Here is a 16,041-nt window from a genome sequence, read left to right as displayed (position 1 = left end):
TCCACACCGTTCATCTATTGTACCTGATGAATTTATTGTATGAACCAAAAAATGAAGCATATCGAAAGCTCAAGTGGACCACGCCACTAGAAAAAAGTAATCAAACACTTACCATTAAAAACATCTCAGGCCCACTATTTCTTTTCGTGTAGGTCATTTGAGTGTTCAATTTGCCTTATTTTCGGCTCATGCCTTAAAATATTGTGTTAAAATGGTTGGACGGAATGGATTTATTATATACATCATCTTGGGTCCACAAATTTAAAATAACTCTTTTAAACCAGTTTATAGGTAAAAAGTAAGGTGGATTTTCCAAGTATTTTCAGAGGAGTGAAATGGTAATAATTAACTATTTCAAGGGTATTTACACAGCCACTTAAAAATCAAACACGCCCTTAGAAATGGTACAGTTGTCATATGTTAATTTAATTGAACCCACTAAACTGTAGAATTCTTGAGTTAGCAGTAAAAACTTCAGGGTGGTTTAAAATCCTTACCTATGATTCGTGGACAACTGTTTGTTGAAATAAGGTTATAGGATGATGCTTTTCAGTTTTACCAGTCTAATAAATGTTCTCTAATCTAATGGTCAGAAAGTCAAATAAGCAGATTTTTTGTTGTTGTTGTTGTTGTTTGTGATCCATCACAGCAGGTAGACATATTTTGGATGGTTTGATTTTAATTAAGTATGAAATGTGTGTGTGCATTGTACCTGCATATCATTTATCACCCTCTGCTGGAGCATTAATATTTTTCTCCGTATTAAATGCACCCAATTTGTAAATCTCACGGTAAGAGTACAGGGGCGCGCCTTTGGGGAGACACGGAGGTAGGTGGATCCCTCGCAATGATCCCCACCTTGATTTATGTAACTTAAATCATGCTGTCCATGGGTTTTTAAAGTTTATTTCAAGACATGACAAAATTAAGCACATTCAGATTCTAGGTTGACTACACTACAAGATATATTGGTGGTTGACCGTTAAAAGGTTATTATGGGCCACAAAAGTTTTCAATGGATCTGATATTGATATTTGTGTAGTCCTTTCATCCAACTCTTCGTGATCTTATCTACAGTTTGGATGAAAAATAAATGTTTTAGTGGCTTTCAAAAAGATTTTCATGATAAGTGTTATATCTTATTTCCGACCATTTTAGAAAAAGCCAATAAAAGAACAACATATGATATTCTATGAGAAATATGACATGGATAAAAATATCTTCATGATATCTTAAGTGCTTTTTGTGAAGTCATAATCAGCATAAGTTCCATTTTACATGTTAGTGGATAGTTGGTAGAGTGGTGTGGTCGATTTACTCAAAAGTCTAACAAGGGAAGAGAAAAACATGGTCAAATAATTCAAAGTACAAAAAGTGATTGAGAGGAGCAAATCTTGGGCGACAGAAGATGAATACTTGCGAAAGAGAAATGAAACAAAAAGAAAGATCTAGAGAATGAGTTTTTTTTTTTTGTAACCGTTGCATTAATATTAAAAAGATCTAGAAGAACAAGTAGCAATAGAACTCTATAAATGATTGTGGAATCCAACATAGAAAAAAAGAAAAAAAAACACAATCACAATAATAAAAAATAATTAATCGACTTTATCAATTTACTTTATCGTAGTTTATCCTAAAAATAACAGTAATCAAGTAGCGATAATTCTTAGCTATAGTCCTTAGTTGTAATCTAAATTTACACTCATATGTTGAATTTGTTCTCTATCAAATATCACATAGTTCTTTTAAGAAACATTTTCTTGTAATCGCTTCTGGTGACTGACTGTGAGTTTTTCTTTTTGTTTGATTGTATTAGTGTTTTGAAAGTCTTTTCTTGTGAAATGCATAGAGCAACCCAACTTTGGAGGAAGAATTTCACCATCCGATTATCACCTGATTGTTACAAAATTCTGTAAGTGTTTGCGTAAGCGAGCAATCTTCTCATAATCTAGTCACATGTGTTCATATTGAGTATATTTGCTTATTTCTATACTTGGGGTTGAAGTTAATCGATTTGGATTGAGCTGCTTTATAGATTCTGACGCGCTCATGCACATTATACTCGAAAGGTAGAACGATATTGAAGTTGATTGGATGATGTTAATCATCTGTGATCAGAGTCCCTTGGATGGCCATTGATGGATTGGTTAAGTTTGTCTAGTAACCACAACCTTTTGGATTTCACCTATCCACATCGAGGCTGATGGTTTTCACAATCTGGATTTAAGTCCAACGGTTGGTGGATGAGTTACCACCATTCCACCATTTGCGAACTGGCAATGAGTGTAGATGGTAGTCTAGCCCCCAACAGAGCCTCTAACAGCACCCACCTCTTCAGTCCACCCGATTTATAGATCAAATTGGATTTTGGCATCTAGGCATAGTATGACACATCTGTGGACAGGTTAGTGTTGGGAGTGTTGCACAAAATACCTTAGGATCTCGCCTCCCAAAACACTAGAATTATGGGATATAATAAAGTAATGAAATAAATCAAAACACAAACCACACGACAGAAGAGATTTTACGTGGAAAATCCTCGAAGAGGTAAAAACCACGGGACCTAGTCCGGATCTACAATTCACTATGAAGTACAACGTTAAAACCGATCACAAGCACACAGCGCTTGGATCAAACCTTTTTCACTCATGTAGGAGTGGATAAACAACAAGAGAATAATGAAAATGGAGAGATCTCACCGATCACAAGGATGTAGAAGTGCTGAGACGTCGACTGCGCAGTAGATCACCTCTACGAGCAGAATCCTTCCTTTCACAAGCTCTCTCTCTCTCTCTCTCTCTCTCCTCTTTTCTCTTTTTCTCTCTCACCTTGGTCATGAAAACTCCTTACCATCCCTAAAATTGTCATAGGGACTCCTATTTATAGTTTATGAAACTCCCCTTCCGCACCTTTGTGAAACCACCTCAAATTTACGCAGTTAGAACAAAATCCGCGCAGAATCTGCATAACTCTCGACTAGTCGAGCCAGGTCCTCGACTGGTCGAAAGACTCTTTCGACCGGTCAAGACAAAAAAATATAGCTTGCTAGACTTTGAGTCGAGCAAGCCTCGACCGGTCGAGCAACGCAGTAATTCCAAGATTTGAGGCATCCGATTTACAACAAGATACAGTATCTCTCCTCTAAATTGAGGAGGAAAACCCCATCAGTTAGGGTAATAAAACATTACGGTGGACCCTTCATTGCTGGAATATGATAATTACCACACGATTGAAATGTATGTGATCATCCCCATTCAATAATGTGGTTTCACAAGAAACCCGCCCTCTCTTGCGATGCGTATAGAAAAATCATTATATACAAGTGACCTACATGAACTTTCACATTGATATGTTGGTTTACCGATCATTTGAGCCATTGAAAAGGTAGGCATTAAACTAGCCTTATCAAGTGTCTACACCAAACTTGTCATGACTGGCTCCAGCAAATAAGATGTTGTTATATGTCAAAGTCAGAAAAGATATTTACAATGTTAAAAGAGAGATAATGAGAATTCATACATCTTGAAAATTTTCGACACTCGAGTATTAAATGTACTTGGGTAATATTAGAAACTTATCAAATTTAATAGGTGAAAACATATGCACACATCTGAATCAAGACTCAAAGATTTCAAAAATTGGTATATCAAACTCTAATTCTAGAGTCTCAGCGCCATTAGAACTGCGTAGAATCCTTATACATAAATCTAACCATACGATCTCAATTAAACACACTTAGACTGTAAATAAATGCACATTGTAATCTAAATCCTATGCCAGACAATGCACGCTACGAATCTATTACCTATATCTATGAAATCTTATTCCCTAAATCACATTTAATTGAATTGAAATATTCAAATGAGTTCGAGACCGTTCGTCGGTAGGACAATGATCACAAAACTATAGGAACATGTTTGCCTCAATGGGCTTTACCTTGCATATGGATTAAATTTCCAAGATCGTACCCCAAATAGTATAACTTATATTAGGACCTAGGAGTGTGAGTTGTGCGAGTCACCTCAGTTTTTGAATAAAATTTATATATATGAAATTCATTTGAGCAAGGGTTAGTAAGTCAGAAATTTGGATTTTTCTTTGGATTTTATCTAAAATTCATCGATTTTGCCACCATTTCTTTAATTCAATCATAGTTTATTAGTAATCAAAGGTGAGTCTATACCATACATTCAATTTAGAAAAATAAATTCATGTTTTCCTTATTTTAACTGAATTTTGTTTTAAATTTATGTAGAATTTTAGGGTTTTCTTTGAATTTTAGATCCTAAACATCTTTAGTACGTGGAATCATATCCTAAGGTAATGACTATTATTTTAAGTTAGCTTTCATAAGCACTTGATGGTTTTAATTGATGAATTTTGTGTGTTTATTGAAATTATATATATTAAAAAGTCAAACTTATTATTTGGTTGTGATTCTTATGATCCGTGTGTTGAATTGGTAACATGCTTCTTGGGTTGTATAAATTTGGTATTTATCTAGGCTTGATTTTGTAGAAATAAGAAATTGTTCAATTTGGAACGTTAAATATTTAGTTAAATGCCTAAGTAAAAATTTTGTGTTTTCTCCCTTTTTATTTATTTATTTATTTATTATTTTTAAGATTAGTCTTTGAAAAATCGTTAGAATTGCGAACCACCTACTTTAGGTTTGGCTGCCACAGATTAATTCGATCAATGGAGACATAACACAGTTGATCGACTCTAGCTTAGGCTACTTGCGAGCTACATTGCACCCAAGGCTAGTCTAGTATATGTTCCCTCGATCTACCGAATTAGTCTAATGTATAGATAATCATTATTCTGTGAACATTGACACACATCGGATCAAATCTAGTATATCACAATTACCATTAATATATAGTCATCATTCATAGCCATCTGTAATTGTAATTGAACAAGCTACTCATTACAGCTCATGGCCAAGTACGGAGGTATGGGACATTATGTCTGTGTTGTCTCTAACCTGTAGAGGCGAGAGAGCCTGACAATGAGTCTTGAGTACCAATAGAGGTGACGAGCCTACCATCATTTATTGGGTGATATTTGTTGGGTGATGACATGAAAATAGTATTGATTTGGGAATGATGTGCTCGTGGTAGTGACCATATTGGTTGACAAGTAAATCCTTGGATTTTCAAATCCATGAGTTGTGATGTCACGAGGTGTTCACGTCAATCCTCGACAAATCCATTTTCATATTAGATAATATTAAACACTAGTGACGACCTTAAATAGATTAAGGACGTTGGTGACGAGACATATAGATCCTATGTATTTCTTGTACTATAATTGTGGTAATTTGTCTTCGCCAATATTATTGTTTGAATATAAATTAATAAAGTCGTGGTAATCATGCATTCATGTGCATGGGTTTTTGTGGGTGTATTAAGTGCCTGAATTGTTCGATGAGAATCTCCATTGGCTAACTCAACCCCTAGCATTGTGTAGTAGGTGAGAGAGCCATGCATTAAAATTGTCTGAACCATGCATTCGTGTATTTGCATACATGCATTTGTTTGGGGACAATATTAGAAGCACACATAGATGAATCTAGGAGAGTAATCCAATTGCACAAGCCAAGCACCATGAGAACACAATGAATTTAACGTGAAAAAACCCTTTCGGAAAAAAAACCATGGCACAAAGTGACAAATGATCACTATGAAAGCAGAAATTACAAAGAGAAATACTATACTCGATTCAAACAACCTCGAATCTCACCCTTGCTACACCCTTTAAAACCCATTAGACGAATTAGAAACCCTAGTAGTATCTCTCAATCTCGTTTACATCCACATATATAGCCTATGGAAGGATCCCAAGCAAAATTGAAAACAAATTGTGCAAAATCACAACTCTGAAAAAAATCTGTGTGGAATCTATTGAATAGTTTTCGATGTCATCAAAACTAATTCTTCGATGACAACAAAGCCACATCGATGACATCGAATAAACACCCCAACTATCCAAAGATAAAACATGATTTTCTGAAAATTCTCAATAACATCGAACTATGTTCAATGACATCGAACATTTCCTTCGATGTCATCGAACACCCTCCGATGGCATCGAAAAGACATCCTAATAGTCCAGTGACCAACTAGAGAAATTTCTAAAAATCTCAATGAGATCGAGCACTGTTCGATGCTATCAAAAGTTGCATCGAACAGACTGTTGATGGCATCGATAGACCTTGTTTCTGACAAGATTTAAGACATAAAAAACAACAACATTAAACAAGTAGATTAGGAAAGTGTTTGCGATGATATGTTTTATTACCTGAACTTGATTGTGTTGATATTATGTATAACTTAGAAAATGGTAATACTGAGCTGAATACTTACTCCCACCTGGGACAGTGTTTTAAAACACCAATCAGATCTCATGTATGCAGGTGTTACCAATGTCGCTGTGATCGATGATTAAAAATAACCTGGTAGGCCTCTACTTCAAAGTTATTGTTAGAGTCATATACAAAAATTTGAAGCTGTGGAATTACTTTTAAACATTAATTTTGAAATCGCTATTAATTGAAATCATTGGTTGTATATAAATGATGATATGAACATTAGTGTAATTGTATTTTACCATTTAGATTTCTAGCATTATGCACTGTTTGATTTAAATTTCAATAAATATTTTTAATTAATAATATTTTTTTACACACACACAAACACCCTACACACTTAAGCCGTAGTGAAATTTCACCACCTATGGGTACTCAAACCCTTGACGAAGTGTTGAAACTCCTAAAAGTCTACCGCTGGAGCAAGAGTAAGGAACCAATTTTAATAAATAAGTTGATGCCAATTAATTTAACCTATAAACTACATTTCTGCATTCATTAGTGACACTTGAAAATTCAGAGATTATGAATGTACTCGACCCCTGAGTTTTGGGGCATTACAAACATACACCTCATATGTATGTCACGTCAATAATGTTGCAACACTCGGAAATGTATGCCTAATTGAAACCCTAAATGCGAATATGCTCCCAGTGTCACGTGACAATAACATGCATGTAACACGGGGGCAAAATACCCAAAGAATACACATTGTTCAACTAATGAAATAAAATAGACCATATCAATCATATGAATCTAGTTGTAATTTGGGCACAAATAAAATGGACCATATCAATCAATTGAATTAAATAATTTCTTGAAAGGGCTTTCATGTTGAATGTGAATCATTGGTCATTGGCCAATGTCCTTCGAACCATTGACTTCACAACCAATCAAATGGCTAGCATAGTCTAATTGGAGGGATATGAGACATAGAAAGGTAGGCCATTAGTGATCTGGAAGGTGTCACCTTTCCGATGTAAATGCTAAATATTAGCCTATATAAGGAAGTTGAGTTCAAGACATGATCCTTAAATATTTGGCATTTCAAACTCTTGTGATGGCGTGCATAATTTTGAATGAAATTGGAAAACATTAGTTATGTAACCAACCCTAATTTGTAAAACATAGACAATAATGGTCACACAGGGCTCATGGAAAGTCATGGGCTATCATCTTTAAGGGTTTTAAGGGAAACAACTAAAGGAACTACTATTTATTCTTACCATGCTCAACTGCAAACTTTAGGGTTTGTTTGGTAATAATACTTTCATTTTATTGACAAATACAGATTTTACAGACTTTGAAAAGAGACTTCAATTGTATCATGTAAACTTTATGAACCCTGCTATGATGCATGCATTTTATCCGAGCATCTATTTATTTTGTCAAATCATTTTCCGGCATGAGTCCAATGATAAAACATCCAAAACTTTTATAACCCCGGAGAAGTTTTTAATGGTAAATTATAAATCCTGTTCTTTTTTATAGTGTGGTTTACTTAAGAGTTAGATATATCTCTTCTTGAGCTCATGCCTTAAATTGATTTGGAAAAAAAAAATGAATTGACAGCATCAATATAACACTTGCCTTAAAATGATCTTAAAAATGAATGGCTGTAATGAATTGACAACAGCAATATAACACATGCCTTAAAATGATCTAAAAAATGAATGGGCTGCTATAGATATAACACATGCCTTAAAACGATTTGAACAAAATGAATGGATGGTGTGTGTATAAAACACATGGTGAGGCCACCTGTCATGACTGTGAGTTTTGCCTGATTTTTAATCCTCTGGCATTTGTTGTAATTATGATTTTACCACCGTTTGCGTCCATGTACCCTAAAAAGTAAAGATCTTTATTATTATTTTTTGAAAAACCTCATTCGGTACGATTTTCTTTTTTTCACCTTGGTAACTGCTTTCTGAGCACCCTGTTAACAGGAGTTGATACTCTGGGGTGGTATGAAGCTTGATACACCATCACTCAGGAAATTTATACCTGGCATACATTATCTCCAATTAAAATGACTGAATTGTAGAACCCACTTTTGCTAAGTCACTGTTCCAATAGCATATTGGTTGAACAATCTCGACCTTTGATTTATGGGCACATGTTTTAGAAACTTTTTTTTTTTTTTTTCTTCTTTAACTGTCCAATATTTGTCCATTCATAAGATAGTAAACTTATCAAATAAGTGTAGGCTTAGGTTCACAAGTACATCTAGACCCAGAGCCCATGATTTGAACAGTTTCATTTTGAACTATTTGCAAGCAATGTATGTAGTATTCCTTTGTAATTTTTATGTGACCGTGTATCATCTACTACACTCTGCCAGAGTACCAAAGTTTTTCTCCCCTACTAAATAGGTATACCTTTTATTTCTACTACTGTTTGTACATTAGCACACCCTTGTACTATTTGAGCGACTAAGGTAAAACTCAAAGGGCGATTCTATCAGAAAATGTGGGGTCTATATATTGCAGAAAAAGAATAAATTTTACCCTGAAATAATGGACGAAAAACGTTCATCTGTATCGTGTGACTCCTGACCATGTCGCAGACAGTAGTTTGTTCCTGCTCTTGTTTGTTTCTGTACGTTGATTCTCACTGAAGGAATCGGCAAGGGAAATTGACATCAATGCCTACAAGATTGTTTTTCTTGTACCCATTCCCTCTTTTTAGGGTGTAAGGTAAATCAATCAGTGCATCTCTATAAGTGGCTCCCAATCGGAACCGTTGCATTTATCGAGAGGTGGGTCTACTTTATATGGGCATGGCCTGAATTATCTCCATTGAATATCATGCGAGCAGCTCTGGACAATTTTAGCCTTATGTTAGCCTATGGGTGATTATTTACTACTGTAATTGTGTGGTTATATTACTGACATTTTACTCTCACCTTGGTTTTGCTATATTTGGAGGCTGTTTGATTTTTTTAATTTTGATTATAATTAAGAGTAAATAAGTAATAATTATTTGCAATTGTAGTTAAGGCTGGCTTCCCAAGGTGATGTTGACAACCAATGTAATTGAAAGCTTTTTGTCACTGGGGTGAGGAGAAAAGTTTTAAAATTTGATGGGCCCACTGCGATGTTTGTGTCTTATCAACACCATCCATCACTTCTGCAGGAACATTTCAGGGCATGAACAATAAAACCAGACAGATCCAAAGCTCAAGCAAACCATATCATAAGAAACAGTGAGAATTCAATGCCTACCATTGAAAATTTATAGGGGGCCTAAAACTTTTGGGTTAAGGGGATATTTTTGTTTTCCCTTAATCTATGATTGTGTGACCTTATGATCAGTTTGGATAACAAATAAACATTAATATGTTAGCTGTAGGGAGGAAACAACTTTCAATGGATGATGTTTTCTAAGTATGCTCTTATGGTTCTGAGTAAACTCTTCTACGCTCATCATGAATGTATGTGATTTATCAATGCTGTCTATGCGTATTTCCAGCTCGTTTAAGGGGCTGATACTAAAATTGAAGCGCATATAAAGCTCGAGTAGACCATGCCACAAGAAACAGTGAGAAATTAATTTCACCTTGAAACCTTGCTAGTCCCAATGATGATCATGGTCATCCAACCTGTTCATAAGATAACAAAAACATGGATGAAGGGTAAAAACAAATATAAGCTTGATCCAAAACTTTTGTGGCTGTGAAGAAATTTTCAACCATAGACATTCAATTCACATTGTTAAAATATATAAAACATGGTGGACCCCACAGAGTTTACTAGATAAACTAAGTATACTGAGTTACCACGCAATCCGCTTCTGTCTTTAGAACTATTGCTTATTGCGGTGTGGTCCACTTGAGCTTTAGATCCATATCAAATTTGGACTCATTCCCTAAAATGTGCTAACAAAATAGATGAATAATGTCGATAAGTCATACACATCATGGTGAGGCCCATAAATTCAAATCAATTCCAACCAAATTATTTCCAAACTAATTTTCAAGGTGAAAAACCTAATCAATTTTCATCTCAAAAAATCAAATGAAAAATAAAATAAAAAATATAACCCTTAGAAAAGCAAGGTTCAAATTTTCTATGCTCACGGCAACAACTTAGATTGTAGCAACTTACCACTTATCTTGATTTCTACTTATTAAACTGAAGTGATTAAGTAACTTTAAATTTAAAGTTACTTATCTATTGCTGTAATGGAAAAATGTTACTTATCTGGTGGTATCGAAATGGGCTAAAAATAAGTTATCTATACCTCAAGTAGCTTATATTAGTTTCTACTTATTAAATTAGATTTATTAAGTAACTCTAAGTGTATAAATTATTTATAATTAGTCATAAATCAAACTTATCTTGAATAATTAAGTTACTTATCTACCACCGTAAGTAGTAAAAATAACCTATTTGGTGGTATCCAAATGGTCAGATTGCTGCAATTTTTAGCTCAATAATAGATGAAGAGGGTACTGGACCTAATGAATGGTTTAGATAGGTGATGTGAATAACAACAATTCGTTGTGACCGCCCATTAAGTGTGGACCAATCATATATATAGTTTAGAATTTTTTGTTTAATGTTAACCTCTGATCATGGTCCATAAAAAATGGGCCCTACAGTTAAGATGGTTCGTATAGAGGAACTTGTTCAGTAGCTACGTGCATTCAAATGTGTCTTAGACCCTCAATGCAAGTTTGCAACCCTACAACTGGTAGTCTGGTACTACTTACTGTGCTCCGGTCATTCATAGATCAGGCTGTGAACTTGTAAAAGGTCAGTCCATGGTTTTGCAATCTGGACCATTAGTCTGTTGAGCCCCACCTTGAGTATATGATGCATGGAAAATCTCATCAAGAGAATGTTCTACAACCGTCGATCTGACACACCATATGGATTTGGACCACCTGATGAGTGGATCAGCCTGCTTTTCCTGTGAGATGATCTTCATGATGTGGCCTAACTTCCTTGAGGCAAGGATGTCCTACACACACAACACATTGGTGGGAAACAGGAAACAGTATCGTAAATCTTTTCTTCTATTTCTTTTATTAACCGTTTGTTGGTGGGCCAGGCAACTGATTTAGGAGATTTGATTGTGTCATCACGGAGAAATTCCGGGGTATCTCACTACAAGGAAGCTGATCATATCAGAGTCTAGACCGATGAAGCACCAAAAAATATCTGAGTATAAATTGGACGGATGATAACCATTTGAAGCCTGATTCCACTACAAAGCTTTGTGTGGGGCCAACCGTGATGTGTGCATGACATGTAATTCATCTATGAGTACGTGTACCCCACATGTTCTCTCCTCGATTTAAAGCTCAAGTGAGTCATATTTCAGGAACAGTTGAGATGAGAACGCTCACCATTAAAAACCATCCAGGTTGTTTGTAGCGATCGACCACTACATTGCTCTGTATAAGCCATCCAAACCATTCAAAGATCCACCCAACCAGGACGAGTAGACACCCAAAAAAAATTCAGGACATTCTAAAATCCAGGTGGGCCACACCACATGACTTTAGAGGTTTTTACAAGGTGTGGCTTACTTGAGATTCTAAAATCATGACATTCAATCCACCCAACCAGGATGAATAGACATCCCAAAAAATCAAGACATTCTAAAATCCAGGTGTGCCACACGACATGACTATAGAGGTTTACTTGAGATTTATATAGGATTGATTTTTTGGGCGTGAAGGAGAATAAGAGGGGCTAATGATGGACGGATTGGATGTCATGCACACATCACAGTGGGCCCCACGCATGGTGCTTTAGGTTGAGCTTAACCCAAAAAGATTAGTAGTGGAACCGGAGCCAGTCCATGGACATTGGAATAGAAGTAGTAATGGGCAACAAAGATGGTCACATGTATTCACGTTAAGCTGGATTACTAAACAAGAATGCGAAGCCATTTGCTTTTGTATTTTTCATATATATATATATATATATTCTGGCATGATCGAAATCAATGTAGGCAGCTGTGATCAACGATGAAGAAAGGAATAGCACATTACTCCTTATTTAATGCGCTAACGTGGTTCCCAGATGGAGGAGCAGGCATGGGAAGCAACGGTGAGGACGTGGATTGCAGTCGAAGCATTTTTGGGCCGCAGAAGTTTCGGATCAGGCTACTATTTGTGTGTTTTTAGTTCATCCCAGTGGAAATGTCTTTATGAACGGTTTGGATGGCATATAAACATTACAATTGACCTGTGAAAGTTTCCACGGTAGGCATTTCCCTCCCCACTTTTTCCTGTCATGTGGCCCATTTCAGTTTTGGATCTGCCGTAGTTTTGGGCTCATGTTAGCACATGATCTGAGTAATCAGATGAACGGGGTGGATTTCTTACAAACATAATGGTGGCAGACGAGAGGGAACAACAAGTTCCCGTGGTGGGAAGTTACGTGGGGCTACAAACATGCTTGTGAAAAATCCACTCTGCCCACCAGCTTCCTAAGACCAAAGTAGGACAGGAGTCCGAAAATCATGCAGATCTAAAATTCCGGTGGGCAGCATCAAATGAAACAATAGGGATTGAATGCTTACCATTGAAAAGTTTTTGGGGCCCACAGAAGTTTTGTATCAAAATGATATTTGTATCTATGGCTTGTCTAAGTGGTAGTAACCCTATAAACAGTTTGGATGGTATATAAACATCATGGTCGGCTCTAGAAAGGTTTCAAGGGCAGATATTTCCTTTCTAACTATTTCGTCTGGTGTGGACCACCTAAGTTTTAGATCTGCCCAATTTTTGGACTCCTGTCTTGTTGTATAAACAAGGCTAGATCCAATCAAGACTTTTGTGGAATAAGCTTAACTCATCAAATCAACATCTGAGTCCACCATAATGTTTTAATGGCATGCACTATATCTGTCATGTGTACCCGTTGATGTTCTCCTTGGTGTCTAAAAAATCATCCGATTAAAAACTTAGGTGAGAACAACATAGGAATAGTCGGGATGTGGACACCCATCATTGAAAACCTTCTTTATTATATCTGGTGCCCATTTTATTTTCCACATGCCATCTAATCAATTCAAAAGATGCATCCACCAGGATGAATGGACACCTAAAAAGAGCTTTCAATTCGGAAACTTAGGTACACCGTAGCACGCAATGTTATAGGTTTTAAGCATAATTCACAAAATTTTTCCCAAATGAGTTTTTAGACCCAAGGAGGATGAGAACGGTTGTCCACATGGTGAACTGGTTGGATGCAAATGGAAGATCCTGGTGGGCTCCACACATCGGATTGTAATATTGGGTTCATGGTACATTTAAAGATAGTTTGAAGGCTTGAATTTGATTTACTTAAATGCCGCATAAGCAATTTTAAGTAATTCTTAAATGCTTGCTTATCATCCATCACTATTTGCCAGAGCATCAAATCTCTTTCTCTCTCTCAATAACGGACGAACCACCCCAGTTGTCTATAAAGAAGCTTGTACGAGTTATTGTAAGGAGGTAGACAAGTGGGCTCGAAGCCAGGTCATTTCCGTACTGTCTCTACCAGCTGGACTAATGAGCCTTAGACCCATTAGAGCCAGATGGGCCTAGCAATGTAATACGGTAGAAGCAGGTGAACCGGAGTATGGTAGATCAAACTCTCTTCAGTATATGCATGTGGTTGTGTGATTTCTTAGTTGGGGCCATCCATCTAGCTGCACCTTCTTCCGTGGGATGAAAATGTCCCAAGCATGCACACGTCAGTTCTCCCAACGGCACAAATTTTTAAATAGTTAATTATATAAAAATTATTATTACAATAAAATGCAGCAAATATCGAAGGACAAAACATGTTCTAGCCCACTAAATGGATGGTTCTATTGATTGATTGATTGATTGATACATCTCTCTGCCATGTACTGTAGATAGAAGGATCTGCTTTATTTTGATTTCTACCCTGTTATGTCCCTAGATTTCATCATTCAGTGATCTAGACCGTTGATGCAAATTATGTGGTACTAGACATGTCTGGCAGTTGAAAGAATCTAACAGTTGAATTTTTGGCCTTTTCACTGTGGAATGTGGACCACCGCCATGTTTTTGTCTTTAATCAGTCTATCTTCTGGCCAGTAATTGAACAATTATAATTCTACCATGCCAAATACTTTCCATGAAGTGGTTTTGTTTTTGAAAGATAACCATTTATATAATAAGAAAGAGTAAAAGTACAAAAAAAAATAAAAATAAATAAAAAGGAGGAGGAGGAGAAAGGGGAGAACATCCGATTTGATAGCAGAGACTTTTAAACTCCAAGAAAAAGAAAATCAAAATCTTTTAAGGCATCTACATAAATAGCCCATTCAATCACCAAACGTTTAGCTTTAGAAGCTATAACTTCCGTAAGATTTGAACAATTCTTAAAGCATTTATCATTTTTTTCTTTTCAAACGGACCATCAAATAGCAAGAATAATTATTTGGTGTTTCATGGATAACCACTTTTCATAAAGTGGTTAAAGCATGAAGCGGTTAAAGTGGTTAATTGGGATATAACATATATGCGTTGGGTGTTTCACGGATGTTCATGTGGTGTGGCCTACTTTAATATTGCATTAGCCTGGTTTTTGGGTCCTTCCTCAAAAATGATTTTGGACAACTGATGGACGGAAAATATTTCACACATGCATTACGGTGAGTCCCACAGCTTTTTGTTACAGCCGCTCATTGCAACAGGTTGTAGGAAATTCATGTCCACTTACTACTATGTCGGTATATAGGCGATAATGCGGACTGACTTGCCTTGTAAAATAAGAAATGCAGCAGCCCATTTTCTCACAAAAGGGCGGTAAAATCATTCCTTTGATGCATTTCTGTTTTAAAGCCATTGACGTGCCACCTTTCTCCTTTTTTCTTTTTCTTTTTTTCGGGCGTTAGCTTGTTAGTGCACACCCATGTCAGTACACACACTCCATGCTAGCCACCCCCACTAGAGATCGATACCAAGACCTCAAGTGTGTGCCACCTTTCACTAAAGAGTAGTTATTTAATACTCCGGCGGCACAATATGCTTGATACTCAGGCACTCAGAAATTTTTATACATTACATATATCAACTATTGTTAAACTGACCAAACGGTAGAAAGCGCTTAGTACTCTCATTCCTCATAATCAGATTAGTTGAGCAATCCTAACTTTAATTAATTAGGAACATCAAATATTTTCATTTGTAAGTTGTAACTGTCTATCAATGTCAACCAATCTGATAATCAGATTATCAAACTAAATGTAATTTTCTAATATTCATTATGCATTTAAAATGGGTCTATTAATTTGGGCAGTTTAGCTTGAATTACTTACAGCCAGGCATATAACTTCGAAGTAATTTCTAGGTGCCTGCGTATCATCCATCATGCTCTATCAGAGTATGAATGTTTTTCTCTTCACCAACTTGTCTGTGCCAGCTAAGCGCAAGAAAGCTCGGCTCACCAGCGAATATCCTGTATCCCGGTTACAGAGAGCCATTACAAACTGCGATGTCCATGTGTCATCCACTCCGTCCATCAGTTCCTCCAGATCATATTAGGATATTAGTCGAAATACAAGGAAGATCCAAGTAGGCAACACCATCGGAAATGGTGGTGATGGAAATGGCCACCGTGTAAACCTTCCAGTGGCCAACGTGATGTTTTCTATGCCATCCAATCCCTTCATGAAAGGCGATTCCCACAGGG

The sequence above is a fragment of the Magnolia sinica genome, chromosome 5 (genome assembly GCF_029962835.1).
Source record: "Magnolia sinica isolate HGM2019 chromosome 5, MsV1, whole genome shotgun sequence".
In the NCBI taxonomy this organism is placed as follows: domain Eukaryota; kingdom Viridiplantae; phylum Streptophyta; class Magnoliopsida; order Magnoliales; family Magnoliaceae; genus Magnolia; species Magnolia sinica.
The sequence above is the reverse complement of the archived record's forward strand: the minus strand, read 5'-3'. Positions refer to the sequence as shown.